The following is a 25,150-nucleotide window of genomic DNA, read 5'->3' as shown; positions in this document are numbered from 1 at the left end:
GTATATATATATATATATATATATATATATATATATATATATATATATATATATATATATATATATATATATATATATATATATATATATATATATATATATATATTGTTGTGGATATGAGGATTGTGTTTTTTTTATTGTGTTTTTTTATTGTATAGTAAATTGTTGTAAAATATCGCCCTCCTTGCTCCAGTTATGTATAAAGGTCAAAGTGCGTCCCGTATTTAGTTCATAAACACCACACGTTAGCCAATCATAGATTTCCCCCCTTGTTGACAGTTATATCCTTATTATGTGTATTCGGGTAAGGCCTTGTCTTCCATTAACTTAATACTCCATTGCACCGAATTCAAATAGATAGATCCCCTTTCATTCCCCATTCCCACTCCCAAAAACTTCGACTGCCAACTACAATTGCCGCCATTAAGCATGTGCTCAGCTCGGGGAAGAAGGGCGTGCCCGCCCATCGTCATCAAGGGCGGAGCCAGAGGGCCGTGCCGACCAATCAGGGCCGAGGCGAGCTGACCGATGGGCGTGTCCTGGACACTAGCGGCTTGATCACCTGAGGCGCTATAAAAGCGCGCGTGCAAGAGCCGAGTGTGTGGTTGGACTAAGAAAGAGTTGAGATGAGGAGAGTTGAGTAAGGGATCCCTGAAAGAGCAGCTTCAGCCACCGCAGCTTCAGCCACAGCAGTTTCAGCCACAGCAGCAGCAGCCACAGCAGTTTCAGCCACAGCAGCTTCAGCCACCGCAGCTTCAGCCCCACAGCTTTGAGCTTCGACGGCAGTTTTCGTCCGTGGCTGCGAAGGAACGGCGGCTGCTAAACGCGCCGATCGAGAGAGGGCGGCGGCTGCCCATCCCCGACCCAACCGTGCTGCGGTTCCAGCTGGACCTTCCTCCCCCTCCAGCCATCCACCTCCAGCCATTCCTGTCATCATTCCCCATGTGAGTCTGTCTTTTGTTTGTTCTGTCCTGGGTTAATTAAGACTGTAGGTAAGCTAGCATTGCACTGTGTCTCTAATATCTTCTGTAAATTGTTTTATTATCCTTCCTTCTCCTTGGTTTTTTTTGGCCTGTAAATAGCAAATAAATTATATTCGTATTCCCTACTTCTCCTTCTTCTTCTTCACATCCGTGTCGCCTTAGTCTTTTCCCCATTGAATATCTGTGGCGCGATTCGGCCAACGTTCAGGAATCGGGTTAGTCGGGGTAACTGTTAGGGCCGTGGCGCCATCCGCTCGGCAAATCAACATCTGATCCGCGGTCTGTAACAATTGGTGTCGGGAGCGGGATCGGACCCGAAGCGCGCTTAACGCGCTCAAAATTACGAGCTGCTGAAATTTGTTTTGTTTTAAGAAAAACCTGAATTTTGAAATCGCGCCATGGCTAGTCAAGGCGATCGGATGCCGGTGGGGGAACTAGAAGAGGGGTTAGGAGTAACCCAGGATCAGAGGGAAGAAATAGAGGAGAGCAATGAGGTGGTTGAGGAGGTTTCAGGCGCGCAAGATGGCGCCCTCGCGTACGAGGCTGCGGCCACGCAAAATGGCACCTCGCACATGGCTACGGCGGCCGCGCCCGCTGCACAAGTGGGAGGGATTGACATGCAGGCCCTCATTGCGCAGCTGCAAGCAGCTGTGCAGATGAGTATGGGAAACCAAATTGGAGGTTTGGAAAACAGAATGGGGGAGCGACTCGGAAATCAAATCGGGGGGTTAGACAAGAAATTTGAGGGGTTAGACAAGAAATTTGAGGGGTTAGACAATGGGATAGAAGGGGTGAAACATGGGTTAACGGGGGTGATAAATATAATGGCTGCCCAGGAGAATCAGATAGAGGGGGTGATACATGGGTTAACGGGGGTGGAAAATAGAATGGCTGCCCAGGAGAATCAGATAGAGGGGGTGAAAAATGGGTTAAGGGGGTTAGAAAACACAATGGACGACAAATTGCGGGAAGTAGGGGAGCAATCCGCCCGGGAAATCAAACAGATGGGGAACCAGATAGAGGAGGTGAAAATCGGGTTAGAAGGTAAATTGGATGCTCAGAGGGATGAATTGGGACAGATGAGGGCGGCATCCACAAAAGAGATGGAGGAGATGAAGGAGGAAATACGACGAGGTGTAAGCAAGGGGGTCTCGGGGGTACGCGAGGAGGTAAAGCAAGGTGAGAAGCGTATGGAGAAAGAGGTGAGGAATAATACGGCTAGGTTACAGGGGGGAATAGAGGGTCTGACGAGGGGAGTGGAACAGCTGACGGTGGGACAGACGGAGTGAGTGGAGCAGGTACAAAGGAATACTGCGGTACGAGGAGGGTTAAAAGCGACACAAAAAGAAATCAGAAATGACTTGATAGCGACGAAGAGGGAATGTCAGATGGTACGTGAGGGACTGACAATGAGGCTGGACGAGGTGACGGAGGCAATGGAGACGAAGGACCGGGAGGTGAGGACGCACATAGAAACGGTCAAGGTGGCGTTAGAGGACGAAATTGAGGAGACGCACCGGGAAATAAAGGAGGTAAAGGAAAAATTAGAGGAGGTGGAAGAAGGGGTGATTGAAATTAAGAAGAGACGGAGGGAAACTAAGGGGGAGATAAAGGAGGAGGTGATGGAATATGTACAAGGTCGGTGCTCAAATCGTGATGGTGTGCTCGCTAACCAAATAAAGAGTTTGCAGGTGGCGAAGGAGGTGCGGAGACGAGGTGCCAAGGTGAGTGGCGATATATGCGGAAATGTATATGATGTGAGGGGAGCTTCAGTCGGCTTGGGGGTTGATTTGGATCCGGGTGTTCGTGAGAGGCCGTTGATGAAGTGTGCGACAGGTACGGTGTGCGAAAGAGGAGGTGTGTGAGAATGTCCGACTCTGGGGTGTGAGAGGAAAAAGTGCGCGCCGAGGAGTGAGTGTGCTGTCGAGAGTGAGTTGGTCGTAGCGTGTGTGCGAGGGAGCACATGGAAGCGCGTAGTGGGGAGTGTTACAGAGGATGTAACGAAAGAGTGCACACCTGTGGTGAGTGTTACGGAGGGAGTAACGAGAGAGTGTGCGCAAGAGGATGCGCGAGAAAGGTGTGTAATGGACGGGTGCATGAGGAAAGAGTGCGCTGTCAAAAGTAAGGGTGAGTGCGCGACCGAGTGTGGAGGTGAGAGTAGTGAGAGTGACACGGAGCGTGAGTTGGTTGTGGCAGGTGAGAGAGGATGTACACCTGGAATGGAAGGATGCACACCTGGAATGGTAGAGCGTGTGTGGGAATGCACACTGGAATTGGTAGTGAGGCACGTGGTTGGGTGTGCAAGTGAGAGCACACCTGTGGTTGTCACAGAGGAGGTGACCGAGGAGGGGGCGCGAAGAGGTGTGTTGGTGAGGTGTGCGAACGACGAGTGTGTGCAAAGGTGTGTGGTGGTCAGGTGTGTGACCAAGTCTGTAAGCGGCATGAGTGTACCTGGGTGTGTCAGGGGAGGTGCAATGACAAAGAGCATGGAGACAGCTGGATGTATGAGCAAGGAACGGGCTGCGGGGTGTAAGCATGCGAATGGAGCATCGACGCTAACCGGGTTAGCGGTTAGAGCGACGTATAGCCGAATCGGGCCTTCGGTGCGAACCGGGCAGCTTTGCATGCCGCGGGGATCCGCGGCGGTTTCGAAAGAACCGCCGTGCGAGATCCACGCCGGGCCGCGCTTTGAACGGCCGCGTCCGTGCTCCACTAAGCGGCGCGGGCAGCCCGATAGGAAGGGTCGTCATGGCGACCCCTTTTTGTTGAGGCGTTCCGGCAGGTCGAGATCGGGCCATTGGACGGCTCTGTGCCGAGATGGTGCGTGGGATCTCGGCCCGGGTAAGCGTCCTTCCCTGCACCGAATGCCGGACGTATCCAGCCGCCGGCACCAAGCAACCCGCATTCATTGCTCGGCTTTGCGAAGCCGAGCTTTGGAGATGAATTGGCGCACCGAGAGGCACTAGTGAGTAGACTGTGATGATGAGGATAGTGCTTTGGCCCCGAAATGAGAAAAACAAAATTTGATGATTGGTAAAGGATTGGCAGATTGATTGGTAATGGTAGAATGATTGGCAGATGATTGGCAAATTTTTGATTTGTTGAATTTGGACGAGCAAAATTTATAGTGAAAGATGCCCGATGTGGTGGGATGGCAACTATGCCATCTCTCACAGCGGGGGCAAAGGAGCACTAGTTATGGGGTTTGGCAGTGAAAACTAGCCCGGGAGGGTTCGGATATAATGATAGGGATCTAGAGAAGATGACCTTAGGTAACGTTAAGTTTAGGTAGTGACAATGATACCTGTAGTGGGGACACAGGTTGATTAGAGTGGATGATAATGACGTGGTATGTGCTTAGTTTAAAGGGAAGACGGGGAGCACTAAGTTAGCAGGGCAACAGGTAGTTCAGATGATGCCGTGTGTATGGTTAAAAGGTGTGATTGCACAGGTGTGCAACTGAACAGGTGGATGGAGCAGTGTATGAGTGAGAGAAGGTGATTGTGCGTTGTGTGGACCAAATGGTCCAGGGACCAAGGAGGGTGCAGGTGGCACCAGGTGAGATTGCACAGGTGTGAAACTACAGGTGTATGGAGAATGGTTGTATGGAATAAATGGTATGGAGTATTGGAATGGATGGTCGTGGAGTGAGTGGTGGAAACTGTGGAGTGGAGTGGATGGTGCGAAGGTATGAATGGGGGAAGAATGGACCCCATCACGAATACCCGGGGAGAGTAGTGTAAGAGTTAGGTAGAGGGTACAGGTAAATTGTGGTTGGATATTGGCATCTGTGGTGCGAGGTGAAAGAATGGTATTTGGATGGGTGCATTAGTGACATGGAAATGGCTGGGCGTGTAGCCTGTTAGTGTGTGTGTAGTTAAATGGGCACTCCACCACTGTGAGGATGTCGGCCAGGTGAGGCCGCAGGTGGGCTCTGGGAGCCGGTACAGTTGTTGTGGATGGGGCCCGAGGATCCAGAGGACGGACCCGGGTAGCCCAGTGCCAGAGGGCACCGAGTGGGGTGACAGAGCCAGGAGGGGCCTTCCCCAGGTAGATAGGTTAGGGTAAGGAGCAGGTAAGCTCGGTGGCAACTGCAGTGGTGGAGGTGTGCAGGTGGGTAGACCTGCTGGGAGAGCTACACGACCCAGTCCAGAAATTGTGCAAGGGCACAGGGAGTTGCATCGGGGGAGTGAGACCCCAAATTGAGAAGCACCACAGTTTGGTCAATGGGAATTTGGTTTTTAAAACCACATAGAGTAAGATTGCCAATGGTTTGGCAGGGAAAGACCCCGGGTAGTGTAAAGTGTGTTAAAGTCATTTAGAGGATAGTTAGGATTGAAGTCTCCTCGCACCATCTGCATCCACTCACCTGAGGTAATGATGGTACTCCACACCATGCCAGGTTGTTTTTATTATTTTTATTGATGCAAATGTTTGGATTGTGAGACGCATCATGACGTGGGTGTGACATTGTGCTGTGTTCCATCTCTTCCTCCTTATGAGGATTGATGATGAATTGGGTGATGGCAAATTTTGGATAGAGGGATTGTGGAGACAAATTTGGTATAGGGGAAATATGGGGAAGACGTGACATTAGCGACGAATTTGTAAATGTGTAGATTGTTGTAAATATGGGGTAAGGGCAAGGGTAGAGTAGGTGACAGGGGGGGTGACGTACGGTAGGGACGAGCTTTTCTCCGCTCCGCCTCCATACGCACCTCGCCTTGCATTGCCTTGTTTGATGTGTACCCTTGAGACCTTACCCCTCGCTCATCTGTCTTTTCCCCCCTTTGTCTCCCACATGAGGACCTGTGCGCCACTGGGCGCCGAGGGGAGCGTGCGTGAGTCCGCCATTGGGCGCCCGAACCTCTCGCAACCACAGCTGTCTGCATCGATGCACCACCTTATGGACCACATGGGTTGGGGGCATGGCCCCTCTGCTGGAACCGGCCGTGAAGGCCCGAGATCTTGCTGGCGGACCTTGGTCACAGGGCACCGATGCCCCACAGGTGAACCATACATAGTCGGCCCCCTGTGGGCCATAAATAAAAGAAATGGACACGTTGGATGCATTTTATTTTATTGCAAATAGGCCGCCAGCAAAGAAAATGACAACAACTGGAAGAAAGCAAATAGCCAGCAGAGGGAGCCGAAGAGCAAGAGACCACCAGCAGGGTTTGGGGTTTGTTTGTTGTTTTTATTTTCATGAACAGTGATGACTGTGCACCGATTGGTGCTTGAGGGTGTATTGGTGCGTTTTGGGTGCTTTCATGGTGCGTCGATGCAGAGCAGACTGTCTCCCCCCCCCCCCCCCCCAGAAAGAACAATCACAGGTCCTGGGTTGCGTTTTGTAAATAAAGTAACGTCATTGTAAATAATGCTCCCCACCATCAATGTGTAGTTTGAAGACCATTCCGCAATTCGGTTAGCTGTGGGCGTGAATCTGTTAGGCAGGGTGCAATGGAGCAGCGGGACATATTTATTTATGTTTTAAAACTGTCGCACTCAGGGTCAGGTTAAATGTAGAGGGAACTACACCTACGTGCCACACTAAAAGTTAAGGTAAGAGGCCCGGGACGTGCCTAAGAGGAGGAGGGTGCAGTGTTGTGGATATGAGGATTGTGTTTTTTTTATTGTGTTTTTTTATTGTATAGCAAATTGTTGTAAAATATCACCCTCCTTGCTCCAGTTATGTATAAAGGTCAAAGTGCGTCCCGTATTTAGTTCATAAACACCACACGTTAGCCAATCATAGATTTCCCCCCTTGTTGACAGTTATATCCTTATTATGTGTATTAGGGTAAGGCCTTGTCTGCCATTAACTTAATACTCCATTGCACCGAATTCAAATAGATAGATCCCCTTTCATTACCCATTCCCACTCCCAAAAATTTATACTGCCAACTACAATTGCCACCATGAAGCATGTGCTCAGCTCGGGGAAGAAGGGCGCGCCCGCCCATCGTCATCAAGGGCGGAGCCAGAGGGCCGTGCCGACCAATCAGGGCCGAGGCAAGCTGACCGATGGGCGTGTCCTGGTCACTAGCGGCTTGATCGCCTGAGGCGCTATAAAAGCGCGCGTGCAAGAGCCGAGTGTGTGGTTGGACTAAGAAAGAGTTGAGTTGAGGAGAGTTGAGTAAGGGATCCCTGAAAGAGCAGCTTCAGCCACCGCAGCTTCAGCCACAGCAGTTTCAGCCACAGCAGTTTCAGCCACAGCAGCTTCAGCCACAGCAGCAGCCACAGCAGTTTCAGCCACAGCAGCTTCAGCCACCGCAGCTTCAGCCACCGCAGCTTCAGCCACCGCAGCTTCAGCCCCACAGCTTTGAGCTTCGACGGCAGTTTTCGTCCGTGGCTGCGAAGGAACGGCGGCTGCTAAACGCGCCGATCGAGAGAGGGCGGCGGCTGCCCATCCCCGACCCAACCGTGCTGCGGTTCCAGCTGGACCTTCCTCCCCCTCCAGCCATCCACCTCCTGTCATTCCTGTCATCATTCCCCGCGTGAGTCTGTCTTTTGTTTGTTCTGTCCTGGGTTAGTTAAGACTGTAGGTAAGCTAGCATTGCACTGTGTCTCTAATATCTTCTGTAAATTGTTTTATTATCCTTCCTTCTCCTTGGTTTTTTTTGGCCTGTAAATAGCAAATAAATTATATTCGTATTCCCTATTTCTCCTTCTTCTTCTTCACATCCGTGTCGCCTTAGTCTTTTCCCCATTGAATATCTGTGGCGCGATTCGGCCAACGTTCAGGAATCGGGTTAGTCGGGGTAATTGTTAGGGCCGCGGCGCCATCCGCTCGGCAAATCAACATCTTATCCGCGGTCTGTAACAATATATATATATATATATATATATATATATATATATATATATATATATATATATATATATATATATATATATATATATATATATGTATATATGTATATATATATATATATATATATATATATATATATATATGGTTGCGGACATGAGGATTGCATTTTTTTGATTGTGTGTATTGTAGTGGTAAATTGTTGTGTAACATTGGTTGAATATGGCCCCTCCTGCCTTCAGAGTTGTGTAAAGGTAAAAAGGGCGTCCCGGTAGTTAAATCCATGAAACACCACATTGAAGGACCCGATAAAACCCTTGTTCAGTAGCTTATATCTTATTATGTGTTTTAGGGTAAGGCCTTGTCTTCCATTAAAATAATACTCCATTGCACCGAATCAATGAAGAATAGCTCCCCTTCAATACTTCCATTTCCCAGCCAAACTCTCCATCTGCGGGTAAAGCAGTTCACAAGCGTGGGTGCACGCCCTCTCATTTCGCTGCTGTAGTGAATATGTGCTCCGTGCTCTGTTTGAACAGGAGGGGCGGGGTCGACCGGGAGAGGCAAGCTCAGGGCGCGCCACGAAGGGCGGGGCTGTTCAGCCCCATGCCCAAATAAGGAAACAAGCCCGTGGCTCGCCACGAAGGGCGTGCCGTCGGCGCCATGCCCAAATAAGGAGACAAGCCCGTGGGATTACCATACAAGGTTACGAAACAGAGCACGGGGGGGGGGGGGGGAGGGCGGTACCGAAACCGAAGAGGGCGTGTCAGACCCGCGCTGAAGGTTTAGAGAGAAGGGTGCGACGATCGCGGGAACAAGCTACACGAGGGATACGGCAGATGAGTCCAGGTGCGTAAGAGGGTTGGCAGTCCACCGGGAGAGAGTTCAGAGTTTCACTGGAGTTGCGTGAGAGATACGAAAAGCCTTTGACAAAAAGCCGCTTCAGCCAGCCCCGTTTCAACCAGCCGCGTGAAGCCCTGACTGGGCAGCGAGTGACCCTGCCGGCGTGCGCTGTAAAGCCGAATACAAGGAGCTGCCAGCGTGCGCTGTAAAGCCGAATACAAGGAGCTGCCGGCTCCTCGCTTCCCGCCCGGAGTGGACCTGCTCGCTGTGCCCTGTGATTCCACCTGCTCATCCCTCCAAACGATTCCTACCCTTCCATCCATTTGCGTACGTGAGTTTGTTTTGTCCGTGCTGTCCTGGGTAGTAAACTAAGTCAGTATAAGCTAGTAATTTGCACTGTGTTACCTGCTTTTTCATGTCCCCTGTAAACAAGTGAATCCTCTTGGATTGCGCTGAGGTTCGGGCATGGAATTTCTAGGAGGAAGTATAATTTGTATGCAATGAAAGTACATGTAATATGGGATCGAGTACGATCGAGTAAGCTTCACCAGTGCGCGTGCGCGAATTTACGTCACGTCGGCAGCGAGAAGGCGTTCCCCAACACGAACCAATCAGGAACTGCCACGCCCACTTATATGATCTCAGAATTCCTGTGACAGGAATTAGCGTTACACTGGCTGGAAGTCATTCGCTAGAGGCGCTTCCTCAGCGCCAATCACCAGTGCGCGTGCGCGAATTTACGTCACGTCGGCAGCGAGAAGGCGTTCCCCAACACGAACCAATCAGGAACTGCCACGCCCACTTATATGATCTCAGAATTCCTGTGACAGGAATTAGCGTTACACTGGCTGGAAGTCAATTGCTAAAGGTGCTTCCTCAGCGCCAATAATCGTGACTGCTCTTTTTGCTTATGTGTGTGTAAATAATAAACCCCGTTACTCTTCTGTACGTCTTCTTCTTCCTCTTTGCATTCGTCGTCATAGTCTTTTCCCAATTGAATAGCGGTGGCGCGATACGGCCAACGTCTGGGTGAATCGGGTGAGTCGGGGAACAACTGTTCGGCCGCGGTGCCTTCGCTCGGCAAACAACATCCATATCCGTGGACCGTAACAATTGGTGTCAGAAGTGTCGGATCGGACCCGAAGCGCGCTTAACGCGCTCAAAATTACGAGCTGCTGGAAATTTGTGTTTTAAAGCAAAACCCGAATTTTGAAATCGCGCCATGGCTGGTCAAGGCGACGGGATGCCGGTGGGAGAGATAAACGGGGTAGAATCGACCCAGGACCTCGGGGAAATGTATATGGAGGATGTGGTTGAGGGGGTATCAGGCGCACAAAATGGCGTCCTCGCGCACGTGGGTGTAGCGGCACCAAATTTTGCCGCGCCCACGACCGTAGCAGCGCCACCGCCCACTGGTGGATTTGAACCTTTTTATGATACAAATGAAGGCCCTTATGGACAAGAATAGTGAGCAAATAAGGGACGAAGCGAGGGCTCAGAGTGAGCGATTGGAAGCCAAAATGGGTGAGCAAATAAGGGACGAAGCGAGGGCGCAGAGTGAGCAATTGGGGGGTAATGAGGGACGAAGCGAGGGCTCAGAGTGAGCAATTGGGGGTAATGAGGGACGAAGCGAGGGGTACCGGTGAGGGATTAGACAAGAAATTTGAGGGGTTAGACAACGGGATAAAAGAGGTAAAGAATGGGTTAACGGGGGTGGAAAATAGAATGGCTGCCCAGGAGAATCAGATAGAGGGGGTGAAAAATGGGTTAATGGGGTTAGAAAATAGGATGGAAGACAAATTGCGGGAGATAGGGGAGCAATCCGCCCGAGAAATTAAACAAATGGGAGAGCAGATAGAGGAGGTAAAAATCGGGGTAGAAACCAAACTGGATGCTCAGAGGGATGAATTGGGACAGATGAGGGCGGCATCTACAAAAGAGAGGGAGGAGATGAAGGAGGAGATACGACGAGGTGTAAGTGAGGAGGTTTCGGGGGTACGCGAGGAGGTAAAGCGAGGTGAAAAGCGTATGGAGAAAGAGGTGAGGAATAATACGGCTAGGTTAAAGGGGGGCATAGAGGGTCTGATGAAGGGAGTAGAACAGCTGACAGTGGGACAAAAGGAACTCGTGGACCAAGTGGAAAAGAACACTGCAATAATCGGGGGGTTAAAAGCGACACAAAAGGACATAAAAAATGAATTAATAGCGACACAGAAGGAATGTCAGATGGTACATGAGGGGTTGACGAAGAAGTTGGAAGAGGTGACAGAAGTAATGGAGACGAAGGACCGCTAGGTAAGGACGCACATAGAAACGGTTAAAGTGGCGTTAGAGGAAGAGATAGAGGGGGCGCACCCGGAGATGAAGGAGGTAAAGGAAAAATTGGAGGAGGTGGAAGAAGGGGTGAGTGAAATTAAGAAAAGACGGAGGGAAACAAAAAAGGAGATAAGGGAGGAAGTGATGGAGTATGTGCAAGGTCTGTGTTCAAATCATGATGATGTGCTCACCAACCAAATAAAGAGTTTGCAGGTGGCAGAAGAGGTGCGACGACGAGGTACCGAGGTGAGTGGCGATATACGAGGAAATGTATATGATGTGAGGGGAGCTTCAGTCGGCTTGGGGGTTGATTTAGACCCGGGTGTTCGTGAGGGACCAATGGTGAGGTGCGTGACTGGTCCGGAGTGTGTGGAAAGAGGAGGTGTGCAAGGAGGTCTGGCTATGGGGAGTGAGGGGGGTGCTGATGAGCAAGGATGTGCGGGTATGGAGTGGGTAGCGGGTTGCGGAAGGGCGACCCAGGCATCGACACCAAGAGGGGTAGTGTTTGGAGAGACGGGGGACGCGCGGGAGCCCCCCCGGGAATAGCGCACTGTGGGAGCCCGAAAGGTTTGGTCCCGCATTGATCCCGCCAGGAGTGACGCGCGGAGTCCGGCCTTCGGGCGCCCACAAGGTACCACTCGCGCCGTATGACGGCAAGAGTGATCTGAGGGCGTACCTGGCGCAGTTTGAGTACGTGTGCCGAGGCAATGGTTGGAGTCCGGACGAAGGTGGAGTACACCTGGTAGGGGCGCTGCGCGGTGCGGCGGCGGAGGTGCTGACAGCTTTACCACCGGGTGCTCTCACCCTGTCAGCTCTCCGTGCGGCTTTAATTAACCGTTTCGGTATCGAGCAGCAAAGCGAGCTTATTAAAGCTCAACGTGCGCAGTGTAAACGCAAGCCCCAGGAGACCATTGGGGAACTTGCTCACGATATTCGCCGCGCGGTAGGGATTGCACACGCGGACATGGCAGCGAGTTCCCAGGAAAGCCTGGTGCTGGATCACTTTATTCAGGCCCTTCCGGATCTGGAGCTACGAGAACAGCTCGCCATGTAGCGCCCGCAGACCATGAGTCAGGCGGCCGATGCTGCAGCCCATTGGGAAGCGGCGAGGCCCCTGGCCCGTGGAGGTGAGCGCCACGCAGTGGCGGTGCGTCAGGTAGGGGGCGGCCCTCTAAGGGGGCCCGCCCCCGACGGGGGCCCTGACCTGGAGAGCATGGTTCGGAGGCTGGTGGATCGGCGTCTAGCGGGACCTGGACCATGGCAGGCGGCTCCAGTGGTGGCCCCCGGTAGTCCCCGACAGAGTACCCCAATTCGGACATACAGGGGGGGGAATTTGGAATACCGGAGGCAAGCACCAGGTGAGGTGAGGTGCTATAATTGTGCTCGGATGGGTCACCGTGCGTGGGAGTGTCGAGCTCCGCGCCGGGACGTTCCCCGCCAACCGATGCCCTCAACTCCGCCCCGTATCGATCGGCCCAGCCGACCTCACACCCCCCCCCCCCCCCCCCCCGCCAGGGCCCGGGAAACTAGAACGTGCCGGGCATGCAGGGCGGTGTTCGGCAGTAGGGGATGGGGAGAAGCCCTCGTTGACGCGACAGGTCATTCATTGTGGCCAAATTGGAACAGGTAGTTTGACAATTCGGTGCAAAATTGCCGGCGTGGGGGTAGACGCCGTGGTGGACACGGGAGCCAGCGCCACGATCATCAGCCCCGTGGTCCTTAATTCGAGTGCAGACGGCTGGGGTAAAATCCAGCGTCTGGAAAATCATAGATTGCAGCTGGCTACCGGGGCAACGGCTCCGATCATAGGGCGTGGTTTTGTGACCCTCAAGTTGGGATCAGTAAAGCAAGAGATAGAGGTTTGGGTGGCGGAGGTGTGCGACCCGTGCTTAATAGGGTTGGATTTGTTGACTGCCGGCGGTTGTAAAATCGACTTGGGCCGGGGGATCCTGCAATGGGGGGTGGAAGAGCTACCATTGGAGGGGGTGAGCACGGCCGAGAGGGTGGAGCTGGAGGCTCCTGAGGCCGTGACCATCCCTCCGGGGGCCGAGGCCATATTGCCGGCCCGATGGTCAGCCCGCCCGACATGGCAGGAATCCTGCGGCCTGGTCGAACCGGTGGCAGCGCGATCCATACCTGGGTTAATCGTGGGCCGCACCCTTGTAAAAACGGACGGGCCGGTAGTGGCCGTCCGAGTAATTAATATAAGCACAGAACCACGCACTATAGGGAGGGGCACAAAGGTAGCTGGCTGCACCCCAGTTAGAGAAGTCGCGTCAGTGAGGGGCGAGAACATCCAGCCGAGCCGGCCCCAGGGGGAGCCTTCAATAAGTCCTAGGAATTGGCCCGATCCCATTTGCGAGATGGTAAATCGGAGTAGCATAGAGTTCGATATTCAGAGGGAAGGTACCCAGAGGGAGGCCTTACACAAACTGGTTGGGTCCCATTTGGACCTCTTCTCCTTGTCCACCGAGGATATTGGACGTACGGGCCTGGTGAAACATCAGATCCACACCCGTGAGGCCCGGCCTATTCGTCAGGCCGCCCGACGGCTCCCTTGGAGCAAGAGGGCGGAAGCTGACGAGCAGGTTGAAAAAATGCTCGACGCAGGCGTGATCGAGCCCTCGGGAAGTCCTTGGATGTCACCCGTTGTGCTGGTCAAAAAGAAGGATGGGACCACGCGGTTCTGCCTGGACTATCGCCAGCTAAACAACGTGACACTCAAGGACTCATATCCCCTGCCAAGGATTGATGACACCCTCGATGCCGTTGCGGGCTCAAATTGGTTCACAACTTTGGACCTCAAGAGTGGGTATTGGCAGGTGGAGATGGATCGGACAGGGAAGGAGAAAACGGCATTTTCCACAGGTAAGGGGCTGTATCAGTTCACTGTGATGCCGTTTGGTTTGTGTAACGCCCCCGCCACCTTTGAGAGATTAATGGAGCATGTGCTGGGCGGCATGCCATGGCAATCATGCCTGGTATACCTGGATGACATCCTGGTACATGCCAAGCCCTTCCCCCAGGCGTTAGCTAATTTGGACCAGGTGTTCGGGTGCCTCATGCAGGCAGGGTTAAAGCTGAACCCGAGTAAGTGCACTTTGTTTGCAAGAGAGGTGGCCTATCTAGGTCACGTGATCGGCTGCGAGGGGGTAAAAACGGACCCAGACAAAATTAAAGCGGTAGAGGAGTGGCCCGCACCACGTACCATCAAAGAGGTGCGGGGATTTTTAGGACTCTGCTCCTACTACCGGCGCTTTGTGGCAAAATTTGCGGAGTTGGCCCGTCCCCTCCACCGGCCTATGGAGAAGGGGACGCGATTTAATTGGACGCGGGAGTGCCACGAGGCCTTCAAAAAGTTGAAGGGGTGTCTATCATCCGCACCCCTTCTAGCTTACCCCACTAGCAACGGGGCATTTACCCTGGACACGGATGCGAGCCAGGAAGGATTGGGCGCAGTTTTGTCTCAGACACAGGAGGGCGTGGAGAGAGTGATTGGTTACTATAGTCGGGCCTTAAGTAGGCCCGAGCGAAATTATTGTGTCACTCGCAAAGAGTTATTGGCTATGCTGGCTGCCATGAACCATTTCCACCCGTACCTGTACGGGCGGAAATTTTCGGTTCGAACTGACCATTCCTTCCTGCAATGGCTCCTTCGGTTCAAGGAACCGGAGGGCCAAATTGCAAGGTGGTTGGAAAAGTTGCAGCAGTATGATTTCAATGTGACCCATAGGGCCGGGAAGGCCCATGGTAATGCGGACGCACTCTCTCGGCGTCCTTGTCTGGGGGAAAACTGCAAATTTTGTGTGAGACACGAGGAGAGGGAACAATTGGGCGATTCTGCCCCGATTCTTGTCGTCTGGGCAACCCGGGTGAGAGGGCCAGTTTTGCCACTAACCGCGGACGAGGAATTTGGAGATTTGGCTTGGAGCACGGCCCAGCAGGAGGATCCTGTCCTGGGGCCGGTGTTCAATTGGGTCAAATTGGGGCAAAGACCAAAGGGGGAAGAGGTCACCCCCCTCGGGGCGCAAACAAAGGCGTATTGGGCTCAGTGGCAGACCCTGGAGTTGAAAGGCAACATCTTATATCGCAAGTGGGTGGAGGTTCCCTCTGATAGAACTTCCTGGCTGGTGATAGTCCCAGACAAATTCAAGAACGTCATATTGCAACAGGTGCATGGTACCCGCTCCGGCGGCCATTTGGGCAGGACAAAAACAATATCTCGGGTCCGCCGGAGGTTCTATTGGGTGAATATGGGGCGCGACATACAGGACTGGTGTCGGAGATGCGACGCCTGTTCTGCCAAAAAGGGACCAGCACGGAGGATGAGGGCCCCCCTTCAATTACACCAGGTGGGGGCCCCCCTTGAGCGGGTGGCTATGGATATTCTAGGACCGCTGCCCCGCACCCGCCAAGGTAATAAGTATATCCTCGTTGTAATGGACTATTTCACCAAGTGGCCGGAGGCCTATGCCCTCCCCAACCAAGAAGCAGGGGTGGTAGCACAGGCCTTCGTAGAAGGATTTGTATGTCGGCACGGGATTCCACAGGAGCTGCACACCGATCAGGGTCGAAATTTTGAAAGCCAATTGCTAAAAGATGTGTGCAGACTCCTGTCAATTCGGAAAACCAGAACCACGCCCTTGCGGCCACAATCTGACGGGATGGTGGAAAGGTTCAATCGAACATTGATCCAACAACTAGCATTGTTCACCACCACCCGTCAGGATGACTGGGACGAACATTCTCCCATACCTGTTGATGGCCTACCGAACTAGCCAGCACGTGGCCACCGCATGCAGTCCAGCGTTGCTTATGTATGGGCGGGAGTTACGGGCTCCCGCCGACTTGCTATGCGGTCCCGTGCCAGACACCACGGACACACCGCCGAGGGAGGGTTACGCACGTCACCTGGAGGAAGGCATGGAGCGGGTCCATGCCTTTGCCTGCCGCCAGCTCCATCTGGCGGGGGCCAAGATGAAGCGCAGGTACGACGACCGGAGCCAGGGGAGTCAATACGCTCCGGGAATGAAGATTTGGTTCTTTAATCCCCGGAGGCAGAAGGGAAGATGCCCAAAACTCACCTCCCCCTGGCAAGGCCCAGGAGTCGTCCTGTCGCAAATCTGTGACGTGATCATTAAGATCAAAATGGGGCCACGGACCCCCCCTCGGATCGTCCATGCCGACCGGATAAGACCTTATGCCGGCGAGCAGGCGCCCTCATGGATCGCCTCGGCTCTAGATGCCGAGGCAGGACCCAGTACCTCTTGCGACAGGGGCTCGTAGCGTCAGAGGACTGGGGGGATGGTAGTGAGAGATGCCCGATGTGGTGGGATGGCAACTCTGTCATCCCTCACAGAGAGGGGGGCAAAGGAGCACTAGTTTATGGGGTTTATGGCAGTGAAAACTAGCCCGGTTGGGTTAGGATATATCGTGTGTAGGGCCCTAGAGATGACATTAGGTAACGTTAAGATTAGTTAGTGACAATGACACCTGTAGTGGGGACGCAGGTAGCTTAGAGTGGATGATAATGACGTGGTATGTGCTTAGTTTAAAGGGAAGACGGGGAGCACTTAAGTTAGCAGGACAACAGGTAGTTTAGATGATGCCGTGTGAGTGTTGGAGGTGTATTCCAGTGTATTGAGCAGGGTATGAGTAAATGAGTATGAGGAACAGGTGTGATTGCACAGGTGTGCAACTGAACAGGTGTATGGAGCAGTGTTTGAGTGAGTAATGGTGATGTGCGTTGTGTTGACCAACTGGTCCAGGAAGAGGAGGAGGGTGCAGGTGGCACCAGGTGTAAGTGCACAGGTGTGCAACAACAGGTATGAGGAACAGGTGTATGGAATAAATGGTAGTGTGGAGTATATGGAGTATTGGAATGGATGGTCGTGGAGTGAGTATGGTGGAAACTATGGAGTGGAGTGGATGGTGCGAAGGGGTGAATGGGGGAAGGATGGACCCTCATCACGAATACCCGGGGCGGGTAGTGTAAGTGTTAGGTAGAGGGTATAGGTAAATTATGGTTGGATATTGGCATCTGTGGTGCGGGTGGAAGAATGATGTTTGGATGGGTGCATTAGTGTTGTGGAAATGGCTGGGCGTGTAGCCTGTTAGTGTGTGTAGTTGGTTTGGGCACTCCACCTCTGTAAGGATGTCGGCCAGGTGAGGCCGCAGGTGGGCTCTGGGAGCCGGTAGAGTTGTTGTGGATGGGGCCCGAGGATCCGGAGGACGGACCCGGGTAGCCCAGTGCCAGAGGGCACCAAGGGGTGACAGAGCCAGGAGGGGCCTTCCCCAGTTAGTTAGGTTAGGGTGAAGGAGCAGGTAAGCTCGGGTGGCGATGTTCAGTGGCGGAGGTGTGCAGGTGAGCGGACCTGCTGGTGAGCCACACGACCCAGCCCTGAAATTGTTGGAGGGCACAGGTAGAAGAATTGGGGGAGTGAGACCCCAAATTGGAGTGCACCACAGATTGGTCAATGGGAATTGGTTTTTAGAACCACATAGTGTAAAGATGGCCAATGGTTTGGCAGGGCAAGACCCCGTGTAGAGTTAAAGTGTTAATGTCATTTAGAAGTATAGCTAGGATGAAAGTCTCTTCGCACCATCCGCATCCACTCACCTCGGTGACAAAACTCCACACCATATTTTTGCGGACATTTGGAATGAAAGACGCATCATGACGTGGGGGTGACATTGTTCAATATTCCATAAAGGGATTGATGACGGATTTGGTTTAGATGGGATGGGAAAGACAAGACGATAGCAACGAATTATAAATTGTGTAAATACGGGTAAGGGCAAGGGTGGAGTAGGTGACATGGGGGATGACGAACGCTTGGGACGAGCTTTCTCAGCTCGCTCTCCCGCGCCCTTCATGTCTGCATTGCTTTGTATTGATGTGTACCCTTGTGCCCCTGCCCGCTGATCTGCTTGTCCTCCCTTCCCCACTCACGGACCATTGTTCTTTTGTGCCCAGGGGAAGTGGGGGAGTGGGGGAGGGGGGGGGGAGTGTGCAGGTGACCACAGTTGTGCGCCCGCACCCTTGCTGCCTCCGGCCTGCACTGATGCACCATATGGACCACACGTTCTGTGGCATAGCACCACCTTATGGACAACACGTACTGTGGCCTGGCACGTCTGCTGGGAACGGCCACTGTTGCCAGCAGTGTCTGGTTGCAGACCACTGTGTTTTCAGAGTGGCCGCCATACCATGCAGTTGGACCACCTACGTTGGCCCTGCTGGCCAGAAATAATAAAAAGCGGACGCGGGTTGTGCCCTTTCTTATTATTAAATAGACAGCAAGATGAAGATCAAGACAACCGGAAGCATCGGCCCAGCAGACAAGCAAGAAGACATCAGACATCATTGATTATTTTAAAATGTTTTTTTTGTGTGCATTTTGATGTTGGTGCTTTTGGTGCATTTTTATTATTGGTGCATATTGGTGCGTATGGTATGGTGTATCAGTGCAGTGCAGTGTGGTATTTTTCCTCTTTTCAAAAAGTTCTTCTCTTCCCACAAAAGACAGGTCCTGGGTGACAGTTTGTAAATAATTAGTGTTTTTGTAAATAATGCTCCCCACCGGCTAAATGTGTAGTTTTGAGAATAATTCCGCAATTCGGTTAGTCTGTGGCATGAGTCAGTTAGATAGGATGCAACACAGCAGGCGGGACATATTTAGTGTTAAAACTGTCGCACTCAGGGTGAAGTTAAAAGTAGAGGGTATCCACACCTAAGTGTCACACTAAGTTAAAGTTGTTTCGGCCCGGGATGGCCCTGGAGGAAAGGAGGGTGCAGTGTTGCGGTTTTAGAACCCCTCACTTTGTAAATACTTGTAAATAATATTCCATCATTTAAAAGGTTAAAGGTCGCACCCATAGTTAGTCCATATGCAACACGTCGGCCACCATAGGAACTTTAGTTATTTCCTTATTATGTGTCAGATAAGGCCGTGTTCCCAATAGTTGAATCTGCGTTGCATTAATCAAATAAGATAGGCCCCATTCGCTTCCTTTCCAACCTCTCTCTCCCAATTCTATTATGCGCCTTCGCTTGCCAGCAGCGTTCGCTGCGTTGAGCTGAAGTTTGCTCAAACAAACGCCATTAACCACGTGGTCAAGCTCGACGAAGAAGGGGGCAGAGCGCCGGGAACGAGATGTGGCCCTGTCAATTCGCCGTCAAGGGCGGAGCTGGTGAGCCCTCGCCAACCAACCAGGGCTGAGGTGAGCTCACTGGCGGGCGTGGTTTCAAAGGGCACGCATTGATCTCAAAGCGCGTTATATAAGCGCAAGCACGAAGCCCTTTTACGGACTGCGTGAGGTAGCACATCTTGATACAGACCCTTTGGGAAAGGCGCTTTATGAACTTATTGATCGGGAGGCACGCTTGTTTCAAAGGACTGCGCAGAGTCCCTGATTGCACGAACTGCCTGTGTTACGAGCCATTGATCGGGAGAGAGAGAGAGAGCTGGCATGAGCTACATATAACAAACGCCGCATCCCAGTCCCCCCGATATATGTAACCCCGAGATACGTAAGGTCCGCTCGCGTCCAACGATACGCGCGAAGCTGCCTGCCGGGTTTCGCCCGCAGAAACGGAGCCTGGACTGGAGTGGACCGGAGCCGGATCCCAGCGCCTGGACCATCTGCTTGGACCTTCCTCCCCGACCAGCTACTATCCCGTGTGAGTGTGTATGTTCGTCTGGGATCGTTAAGTTAAGAATGTATAGGTAAGCCTGCCCTGTGTCCTTTTGTTTCTTCTTCCTCCTGTATATTCCTTTCGTTTCCTCTTTGGGTTTTTGTACATAATAAATAAACCCTTGTTTGTTCTTCCTACACTCTGGTTTCCTCTTATCCGATCGCCTCCGTCCTTTCTTTCAATTGAGCACCTGTGGCACGATTTGGAAACCGCTCAGGATCGGGTTAGTCTTTGTTAATGGCTCGCGCCGCGGATTGCTAACCTCTCGGCAATTTCCATCTTATCCGTGGTTTGAGCGGGAGTTATTTCCCTGCTTTACGGTCAGGTTAGTAAGTAAGTATTTGGGACTTCATTGACCAATCACCCTCGCTAATTTCGACCGGAAGGAGCGTCATAGCTTCCAGGATTGGGGGACGGCCAGCTTAAAAGACAAGGGGATTAACCCCCCCTTGATAAGGGGAGAGCCGACCCCCGAATCCGCAACAATATATATATATATATATGTGTGTGTGTGTGTGTGTGTGTGTGTGTGTGTGTGTGTGTGTGTGTGTGTGTGTGTGTGTGTGTGTGTGTGTGTGTGTGTATACTCAGTGTACAAAACATGAGGAGCATCTTCCTAATATTGAGTTGCATCCTCTTTTTCCCTCAGAACAGCCTCAATTTGTCAGGGCATGGACCCTACAAAGTGTCAAAAACGTTCCACAGGGATGTTGGCCCATGTTGACTCCAATGCTTCCCATAGTTGTGTCAAGTTGGCTGGTAGTGGATCGCTACTCCGAATAGTTTGTTCCATCTCATCCCACAGTTGCTCAATTGGATTGAGATCTGGTGACTGGACAGGTCCCTGCAACAAGCTGAATTCATTGTCATGTTCGTGGAATCATTCCTGGATAATCCCAGCCATGTGGCATGGGGCATTATCCTGCTGAAGAAATCCATTCGCAAATAGATACTCTGCTGCCAAATAGATACTCTGCTGCCAAATAGATACTCAGATATCCTGTGGCATTCAAGCGTTGCTCCACTTTTATTAAGGGGTCTAATTTGTGTCATGAAAACACACTCCACACCATCACACCACCAACCCAAGCCTGCAATGTTGACACATGGAATTATGGATGCATGTACTCTTGCGGTTTTCTCCATACCCTAGTCCTCCCATCAGTGTGAAACAGCAGGAACCAGGATTCATCAGACCAGGCAATGTTTTTTCCAATCATCCAGTGTTTTCATTCCTTAGTTCACTGCAACCGCAGATTCTTGTTTTTTTTTGCTGAAAAAAGTGGAACTCTGTATCGTCGGCGGCTGCAATACCCCATTCGTGTCAAGGTACGACGAGGTGTGCATTATTTTATGGGTGTTTTTGGCAACAATGTTGTACTGGACTGATGGTTGACTAACTGTATCCCGTCTGTTGATCTGCACAATTTGTGCCATCCTTCTTTGGCCTCTTTCATCAATGAGCCGTTTTTGACCACTGCCTGTCGTTGGCTGGATGTCCTTTGTGTGGTGGACCATTCTTGACACACAGAAACTGTTGTGTGAAAAACCCAGCAGCGTTGCAGTTCTTGACACACTCAAACCGGTGCGCCTGGCACCCACCACCATACCCCGTTCAAAGGCACTGAAATCTTTGGTCTTGCCCATTCACCCTCTGAATGGCACACATACACAATCCATGTCTCAATCGTCTCAAGGCTTTAAATCCTTCTTTAACCTGTTGCTTCCCTTCATCGACACTGATTGAAGTGGATTTAACAGATGCAATTAATAAGGGATCAAAGCTTTTACCTGGATTCCCCTGATCAGTCTATTTTCCTCATTTTTGTACACTGAAAGTATATCAAGGGAGGTGCAAAGAGCCCCTCCCTTTATATATGGATGGTTTCTCTGTATGTATGCAGCTTTCACATGGGGACTGAAAATTCGTTTCTTGGCTTCCACTGGACGAAATTGGCTGCAAATTTCAGAAGTAAATATTTTGTGCGTTGAGGTAATATGTTCCAAATTTCACCAACATCCATTTCTGCATCTTGATTTTTATTAAGAAAAGTATATATATATATATTTGTATACAATATATATATATTTGACATGTCTATATATATCAGTCTATATATATATATATTTGTATAATAAATGTATACAATATTGATAGATAACGGTGATATAATATAAGAAATATCATGAAACATTTACATTTTGTAGTCCATTGTATAATTTAAATAAACATAAATGCAAATTTCGCATGTGGAAAAAGTAAGTACACCCCTACATTTATCACTACTTCAAATACCTAAAATTAGAATCAGGTGCACCAGCTCAGGTGCAAATGATTAGAACATCAATAGAGAGGATCTGGGAGGAACCAGTCTTATTTAAGCCTCAAACATTTAGTTTGGTTTGCTCTTTGTTGTTGAAGTGTGCGGCGTCACCATGCCTCGATCAAAAGAGCTCTCTGAGGCCTTCAGAAAGAAGGTTATAGATGCCTACGAGTCTGGGAAGGGATTTAAAAAGATCTCCAAACAATTTGAAATCAATCATTCGACTGTCCGGAAGATCATCTACAAGTGGAGGAGATTCCAAACAACTGCCAACTTGTTCAGGCCAGGCCGCCCCAGCAAGTTCAGCCTGAGAGCAGATCGCAAGATGCTGAAAGAAGTCTCTAAGAACCCCAGAATGTCATCACGGGACCTACAGGTAGCCCTTGCCACTGTTGATGTCAAAGTGCACGAGTCTACCATTAGAAAGAGGCTGCACAAATTTGATCTACATGGGAGGTGTGCCAGGAGGAAACCTTTTCTGTTCAGAAAGAACATCAGGGCAAGACTAAAGTTTGCCAATGAACACCTCTGCAAAGACCAGCACTTCTGGAACAATGTGGTCTGGACAGATGAGTCAAAGGTAGAGCTATTTGGCCACAGTACCAGAAGACATGTTTGGTGAAAACCAAAGACAGCATTTGACCACAAGAACCTGATACCAACTGTAAAGCATGGTGGTGGAAATATTATGGTTTGGGGCAGCTTTGCTGCATCAAGGCCTGGGCAGCTCATCATCATAGAATCCACTATGAATTCTTCATTGTACCAGAGGGTGCTTCAGGATAATGTGAGGCCATCTGTCGGGAAATTGAAGCTCAACCGAAGGTGGACCTTGCAACATGACAATGACCCTAAACATACCAGTAAATCCACCAAGGAATGGTTGAAAAGAAAGAAATGGAGGGTTCTGCAATGGCCAAGTCAAAGCTTGGATCTAAATCCCATCGAGATGTTGTGGGGGAATTTTAAACGAGCTGTGCATGCAAGAAACCCCTCAAACATCGCACAGCTGAAAGAATTCTGCATGGAGGAGTGGGCAAAAGTTTCTCCCAGTCGATGTCCGAGACTGGTAGACAGTTATAAGAAACGCCTACTTAAGGTTGTTTCTGCCAAAGGGGGCAATACCACCCATTAAAGCCTAGGGTGTACTTACCTTTTCCACATGCGAAATTTGCATTTATGTTTATTTAAATTATACAATGGATTACAAAATGTAAATGTTTCATGATATTTGTTATATTATATCACCTTTATCTTTCAATATTGTTGAAATGAAGATCAGATAGCTGTATGTTGAAATATGTTAAAAAAGTCAAAACTTTACATGGGGTGTACTTACTTTTTCACGTGACTGTATGTTTTTCCATTGCATTCCAAATTCACATTTTAGGTTTTATTGAGGACATGTTGTTTCGGAATTGCAGAGTAAAGATGCTGTCAGCAGTTATCAAAGTGAACACCCAAAGTACACTATTGAATCATTAGCACACAAATATAACATTTTTTTTTTTTTTTTATCACATTGCAAGTTGTAATCAAATCGAGCATGAGATGTGGATGGATTGTTGGAGGCACCATCTTTTATCAATCATGCATAATTCTGCATTCACCTGAAGCATAAATGTGAGCCCTCATGCACGAGTCTGGTGAAAATAACTTGGCTTGTCAATTATTTTTCATACCCAAGTGCTTCTTGTGTGATTGTTTTGTGCATACACTCACACTTACCTATTTACCATACACAGGGAGCAATATTGGGAATACTGTTTTTTTTGCAATATTGTAGAGCAATATTGGGCTTTTTGCAATATTGTAGAGCAATTTTGTTTTTTTTGCTGCATTACACTGCAGCAATATAGTCTGTAATCTAATGAATAATGCACAATATTTGTTATTCATTAGATTTTTTATTTTACACTTTTTTTTTTACATTACATTTACATTTTTCTATATTTCCATATTCACAATATTTTGTGCATTATTCATGAGATTTTTATTTTGCACTTTTGTACATTACATTTACATATTTCCGTATTCACAATATTTGTGCGTTATTCATTAGATTTTTATTTTGCACTTTTATACATTACATTTACATATTTCCATATTCACAATATTTGTGCATTATTCATTAGATTTTTATTTTGCACTTTTATACATTACATTTACATATTTCCATATTCACAATATTTGTGCATTATTCATTAGATTTTTATTTTGCACTTTTATACATTACATTTACATATTTCCGTACGGTATTCACAATATTTGTGCGTTATTCATTAGATTTTTATTTTACACTTTTTTTTCACATTACATTTACATTTTTCTATATCTCCGTATTCACAATATTTGTGCGTTATTCATTAGATTAATTTTTTTCTTTACATTTTTTGCCATTACATTTACATTTTATATATTTCCATATACACAATATTTGTAACTATCAGTTTTTTTCTGAAAGTGGAGGTTGGCACGTCCTAGTAACTGCCACAATATAAAAGACCAGCACCATAGTACGTGTCATCATAATTTAATGTTTCTGGCCCAACTACTTGTAGAGGAAAGACCATTGAAATAATGTTAGTAAATAACGTGCATTAGTTGTTTTTTCTGAAAAGGGCAAATGTATCGATGTAATTCCCCAAACTTAATGAAAAAGGATAATAAATATGAAAATCTACACTGCTGCGCAAAGTCTTGGATATTTTACTTTTTTCTATTCTGATGCAAAAGGACACTAAAACGTTTTGTTTAATGCAAATACAACTTTATGAAAAAGAAAATCTTGTCCAGATAATTAAATGTATACTTGGTATACCTTGATATCAATTATAAACTAATAAGTATGTTCACCCTTTTCCTACAAAACCATTGAAATTCTTTTTTCAAAAAAAATTCAAATAATGTGTTTTTATGAACTCTTGTGGAATGTTGTTCCAAATTTCCAAGACCTTCCAAAGATCATCTGAGTTGTTGAGATTATTTTTCTTTGTCCAACCTAGTCAAATATAGCTTCAATGATATTGAGATCTGGGGTTTGTGGGTCCATTCCATGTATTGAAGGACTCCATCTTCCTCTTTCTTTTGCAAAATGAGGTTTAATTATTCCAGCTGAATGTTTGGATCATTATATTTCCGCAAGATGAAGTTTGGTAAGCGCTAGCTAGCTTTG

General features: G+C 49.3%; 1 protein-coding gene across 1 annotated transcript in view; it reads left to right on the top strand.

Annotated features, from left to right (window-relative positions):
* The window catches only part of MEGF6 (multiple EGF like domains 6), a 520,079-nt gene that overhangs the window by 317,675 nt on the left and 177,254 nt on the right, over positions 1-25,150 (top strand). The gene's annotated exons all lie outside the window — the stretch shown is intronic.

Source organism: Myxine glutinosa, chromosome 6, assembly GCF_964187855.1.
Source record: "Myxine glutinosa chromosome 6, kmMyxGlut1.1, whole genome shotgun sequence".
NCBI classification, from domain to species: Eukaryota; Metazoa; Chordata; class Myxini; order Myxiniformes; family Myxinidae; genus Myxine; species Myxine glutinosa.
The sequence above is the reverse complement of the archived record's forward strand: the minus strand, read 5'-3'. Positions and strand labels throughout refer to the sequence as shown.